Source organism: Mandrillus leucophaeus, unplaced genomic scaffold (genome assembly GCF_000951045.1).
Source record: "Mandrillus leucophaeus isolate KB7577 unplaced genomic scaffold, Mleu.le_1.0 Scaffold392, whole genome shotgun sequence".
NCBI classification, from domain to species: Eukaryota; Metazoa; Chordata; class Mammalia; order Primates; family Cercopithecidae; genus Mandrillus; species Mandrillus leucophaeus.
This window is the reverse complement of record NW_012104165.1, coordinates 187,836-194,037: the sequence shown is the minus strand read 5'-3', so window position 1 is coordinate 194,037 and position 6,202 is coordinate 187,836. Positions and strand designations below refer to the sequence as shown.

Sequence of the window (6,202 nt, the reverse complement as noted above, 5' to 3'; positions counted from 1 at the left end):
GCCCAGGTATACAGTTGTGGCCCCAGAAATTGGTCAATTTGATCGGAGACTCCAAAAGGGTCATCTAACAGTGGTTTGAATTCCCTTTTTAGATTTCTAACCTCTGAACCAGATAAGGGGGCATTTACGAAGCCAATATTCACTCCTCCTAGTGGTACTTCCCTTAAGGGAAAAAAGGTTGGAGCAGACTTCTTTGAAGAAGAGAGAAAAGGAAAGTTTTGAATATCCCTTTGGCATTGTTTTATTTCCCCTTGGAGCTTTCCTAAGGGAGGGGCATGTTCAAGTGGCTGTCCAGCCAGGGTGTGGGGTGTCAAGGCCCATGGGGAAGGGTTATATGGGGGAGGGACCGAGTTTTCAGCTTGGGGCAGAGGGGTAGCTGGAGGAAGGGCTGATGTTGAGTTTTGGGGGGAGGGGTAGGTGGGGCAAGGTGGCCTAGAGGATCCCATGTATCTTTGGATATAGAATATGACTTGGCTAGGTTGTCTTTGGAGGGTTTTGAGTTTGGCTTTGCTTTTTCATCCTTTAGAGGGTAGAGAAGGACAGGTCCTGTCTGCAACATAGAGCATAATCTATCTCCTCTTGAGAAACTGGGCTTTTATCATTGACATACTGGCTCCGGAGTTGGCATGTCCAGTTCTCGCCCGACCCAAACTTTGGCCAAAAGACTGAAGGTCTGAGGATGGGTTCCTTAGTCCAAATAAAACAGCAGTACTTTATCATTTGCTGTCTTTTCTCGTGTTTGGTCCTTTCATTATCCTTCCAGTATTTTAACATAATGCCTAGGGGACTGTCAGGGGAATTTTATTGTCTGCTTGGCCTTTTAGAGTCTCTGTCTTACTTGGGGTATTTCCCATCCTGGAGGTTGGTGAGGCTTAATCTATAATATTAGAGTATAGATCTCTTGCACTCCAGTGTCTTAGAGGCTCAACCTCCCCGTTTCCCACTGGGGGTTTCTTGCACTCTCCTGAGCACTCACTTCGTCCTTATTGGCTGCTTCCCTTGTGGGAATTTTAGGTCCTCTTGGCAGGTAGGTAGAATCCCCTGATTGAAAAACCGCCCTAAGCCGTATGAGGTGACCACAGAACCAAGTCTGGACTCTGCACTCGCCCAGTGGTGCGTCTCACTCACACACTTTCAACCTCCAGAGACCCCGACCACCAAGGAATACTTTGCCGCCCCAATAGTGACTTTTCTTACCTTGGTCTGTGCACAGTGTTACCTGTGGTTGCCATGGAATCCTTTTGATTTTATTTTATTTATTTATTTTGAGACGGAGTCTCGCTCTGTCGCCTAGATTGGAGTGCAGTGGCATGATCTCGGCTCACTGCAACCTCTGCCTCCCGGGTTCAAGTGATTTTCCTGCCTCAGCCTCTCAAGTAGCTGGGACTACGGGCGCGTACCACCACGCCCGGCTAATTTTTGTATTTTCAGTAAAGATGGTTTCACCATATTGGCCAGACTGGTCTCATAGAATTCTTAAGGATCCTCCCTACTGCCCGCGTTGCTAAGAGTCTGGATTTATTCGTCACTTCGGGTGGGACTCGATCCTCCGCTCCTGGGGCCACCACAACGAGGCAGTGGGACAGTCTTCCCATGAAAGATAATCGCTAGCCCCTCTTGAAGGAGAATGGGATCCCGGACGAGTCCCTAAGATCTGCTGGAAACAAGTGCTCGGTGTAGCCATAAGAAACTCGCACTTAGAAGGAAGATTCCTCAGCAAGGCACCTTTACTTCTGCGGAAGGGTGCTCCTTGCCTGTTACAATTGCAAGAGCACACCAAACAAAGGAGGGAAGGAGTTTTTAATCCTAACGCAGTTCCCGTTTCTGTGTCCTTCCCCTATTGGCTGGGGTTGGACCACACAATCTAAGCTGATCCCGACAGGCTAAGACTTAAACTTTTGCAAATACAGTAAAAACTGGATTTGCGAAAAAAAAAGAAGAGGTTGGCGGGGGAGGGGGTAGGATTGATGTACAACTTTTACAGTTTATGACCAGAAAGTTGAGTCATTGAAAAGGAACTTAGTTGTGAAAACACGCTGAGTTGCCTGACCCAGCCCGGGGCTCAGTTCCTCCCAGATACCGGCGTTTATCATGGGTGTAGATAATGGTGACTTCCCTTGTCTTAGATTTGGGGCCCTTGATCTTCCCGGGACGTAAGGAGTCAGAGACTCTTGAATAAAAGAGCCGTCCCGCTGGTCCTTTCATTTACGCCGATCCCAGCCCGGCACTCACCAAGTGCCCGGCGCCCGGGACTGCAGGGCCAAGTCTGATTTTATCGTTTGCGGAGCTTCAAGCTTAGGAAGCACAGCTGTGAATTTCGGGTCCTGGTGACTGCGGAACCACAGCGAGGCCAGGAGGCGAGAGTGCACTTTCCTAGGTTCCGAGGCCGAGGAGCCCACCTGGCTGGAACGGTCTCAAGGAGCAGAGAGGAATCAGCACCCTCCGAGTCCTCCGAACCTGCGGCGGCTCTGCAGTCGGTTCCATGAGGAACTGGCAGCGATCGCAAGCTTGGAGTTGCTTTTTGGTTTGTTCTGAGTCCTTCACCTGGTGAGGGGAAGGAAGCCCTGCTTGGGGTCGTTGAATCTGAGTTTTTTCCAGTCAGAATCAGTGGTTTGAGATTGTTTTCCCTGAAAAAGAATGGTTTACCTGTGCCTACAGGGAGGAGTTCTCCTTTTCTTAAAAAAAATATTTTATTAATAAAAGGGAAAGTAACATTTCTGTTACAAAGAAAAAAAAAAAAATCAGAGGACATGGATCGGATATGATTTAAGTAAACATAAGAAGAAATCATCGCACCGAGGCGGCCGGTTAGCTCAGCTGGTTAGAGCGTGGTGCTAATAACGCCAAGGTCGCGGGTTCGACCCCCGTACGGGCCACTTGGTTGTTTTTTCTTTTTTTCCCCTCCCTTCCTTTTTCGTTTTTACTTTAAACTGACCACATGTCCCTTGTAAAGTTCGGTTTTACATCAAACTCCAGAGCCTCGCCTATCCATTTATAAATGTAGTTGCACTAACTAGACAGGAATTTTTTTCTTTACTTCACTTTTTTTTTTTTTTTAAATCGACCCCACCTAGCTTGTATACTATGGTCTTACATCCAACTCCAGAGTTCTGCCTATACATTTGTAAATGTGGTTGCAATAGCTAGACAAGCATTAGATTTGTACGTTTTCTGTTCTTTTGAAGAAATAAGATACCAGTTAGGATGAAGAGGGTTTTTTTTGTTTGTTTGTTTTGTTTGTTTTTGAAACAGATTCTTGCTCTGACGCCCAGACTGGAGTGCAGTGGCACAATTTTGGCTCACTGCAACCTCCACCTCCCAGGTTCAAGCAATTCTCCTGCCTCAGCCTCCCAAGTAGCTGGGATTACAGGAGTGTGCCACCATGCCCGGTTAATTTTTGTATTTTAGTAGAGATGGGGTTTCGCCATGTTGACCAGGCTGGTCTTGAACTCCTGACCTCAGGTCATCCTCCTGCCTTGGCCTCCCAAAGTACTGAGATTACAGGCATGAGCCACCGCGCCGGGCCAGGATGGAGAGTTTTTAAAGGAAATTCAGTGAGGTGCGTGGGTGATTTTAGGAATGGGGAAAATAAGAATTTGATAATATCTTGTATTATTTTGCAAAAAAAACTTTCTGAGATGATATTATTTTGACATATTTTAAGCTTTTGAAAGAGATCATATTGATTCTTCCCCTAGTTGATCGCTTAGTTGGTTAAATTGTTGTGTTTGTAGCTTTGAGGGTGAGGGTTCAGTCTATGCAGGAAAAAGCCAGACTTGTGACATTGCTTTCTGCCAAGCTCCAGGCTTGCAACCACAACTGCTCAGCATTAAAATGGATCTGTGGTTAGCCTTTGGCTTATATTTGACAGCCGTTCTCGATGTGGACCATACCAAGCCATTTATGATGTGGCCCTTACCAAGTCATTTACAATTCATTAAACAATTTTTGAACATATATCATAAAAGCGATAGGTTTGAAATTTGACGAAAATGGAGTACATGGTGGGAGATAGGAAGGCCAGAGCCTCTGGGGCCACTCTAAGGCTTAGCATCTCGCTCTTCCTGTCCTGTGCTTTTCTTGGAGTCTGGTCACTGGGTCCCTGTGTGCCTGGCATGTGTCTCATTTACATTTCTTCCTTCACTCCTCATCCTCCCAACATATTTTTACCCTTCTCTTATTTTAAAACATGGGTTGCTATGAAAATGACATTAACAATATTGATAAATAATGAGGTAAATAATGGCTCAAAAACAGCGCCAAGGACATAGTGGGTGAACCACAAAGAGAAGGAGCTCCCTCTGTTTTGCTCAGTGCTGCATTTTTCACGTCAAGAACAGTAAGTAGCTCAAAGTCAGCGACTGAAAAAGGTTAATTTAGAATGAATTAATAAACAGTACCTACTACTTAGTCCATTGTATATTAGATGATATATACAGATTTAAGTATAAGAAGGATTCCACAGGCAGTTGCTGACTTTGAAAACGAAAGGAGCCACCAGCCAGAGAACTCAGGCATCTGCTAGAAACTGCGAACAACCTGTAAACCGATATCTCAGTCCTACAGCTGCAGGGAACTGAATGCTGCTGACGACCTGAGTGAGTTTGAAAATGAATTCTCCCCTAGAGCCTCCATAAGGGACGTGGCGGGGCCTGCTGACATTTTGATATTAGTTTGATGACACCTTGTCAGACTTATAATGCACAGAACTGTGTGATAATAAATGGATGTTGTTTTAAGCTATTGAATTTGTGGTAGTTTGTTAAAGAAGTAATAGAAAAACTAACAAAACAAGAAATTGTTAACCCACCCACACTTCCTACTGTCTATCCTGGGTTATCTTCCTCTCTTCAGTGCAATGTAAGATGAAATATGGTTTTAAAATGAGAGACAATAATTTTCAACATCAAAACAGTAAGAATGAAAAGAAAAATAAAGCTTCTTTTGATCTTAAAAATTAAGGATATATATACATATATATGATAAGTTAATACATTCACATAAACAGTAACTAAAAGTGAAAAATTTCTTCTTCCTCATAGCCCACATCTGCCCAGTTCTTGGCATTCTCAGAACTACCTCCCATATATGATGACAATTCTTCTTAGTTTCCTATGTATTCTCCTCAGTGTTCTTTGTGCAATAGGTGCAGATATACATAATACATTTTACTTTTCCTTTCTAGTTATGGAAAATGTAACATTATACATACTATTTTACATTGTGCTTTTTTCACTTGATATGTCTTGGAGGTGTCTAATTTAGCAACACTTGTAATGCTTTCAAACAGCATTATATACTGTACAGAAATAAAACTTCTTTCTTTCTTTTCTTTTTTTTTTTTTTTGATATGGAGTTTCCATCTTGTCGCCCAGTCTGGAGTACAGTGGTGTGATCTCAGCTCACTGCATCTTCCACCTCCTGGGCTCAAGTGATTCTCCTGCCTCAGCCTCCCGAACAGCTGGAATTACAGGCGTCCGCCACCATGCCCTACTAATTTTTGTATTTTTAGTAGACACGGGGTTTTGCCATGTTGGCCAGGCTGGTGTCGAGCTCCTGACTTCGGGTGATACCTGTTGTGGGAAGTCAGGAACCCCGAACAGAGGGACCGGCTGAAGTCATGGCAGAAGAACATAAATTGTGAAGATTTCATGGACATTTATTAGTTCCTTAAATTAATACTTTTAAAATTTCTTACACCTGTCTTTACTGCAATCTCTGAACATAAATTGTGAAGATTTCATGGACATTTATCACTTCCCCAATCAATACTCTTGTGATTTCCTATGCCTGTCTTTACTTTAATCTCTTAATCCTGTCATCTTTGTAAGTTGAAGATGAATGTCACCTCAGGACCCTGTGATGATTGTGTTAACTGCACAAATTGTTTGTAGAGCATGTGTGTTTGAACAAAATGAAATCTGGGCACCTTAAGAACAGGATAACAGCGATTTGCAGGGAACAAGGGAGATAACCTTAAAGTCTGGCTGCCTGTGGGCCGGGCAGGACAGAGCCATATTTCTCTTATTACCAAAAATGGGTAAGAGAAATATCGCTGAATTCTTTCTCCAGTAAGGAATATTAACAATTAACAGCCCTGGGAAAAGAAGGCATTCCCAGGGGAGGCCTCTGAAATGGCCGCCCTGGGAGTGTCTGCCTTTATGCAGATGTAGATAGGGATGAAACACACCTAGTCTCCTGC

General features: G+C 44.0%; 1 non-coding gene across 1 annotated transcript; it reads left to right on the top strand.

Annotated features, from left to right (window-relative positions):
* Positions 1-2,802: 2,802 nt before the first annotated feature.
* Positions 2,803-2,876, top strand: TRNAI-AAU. Its single transcript has one exon. It is a non-coding gene; the product is annotated as a tRNA-Ile (tRNA).
* The last annotated feature ends 3,326 nt before the right edge of the window (positions 2,877-6,202 follow it).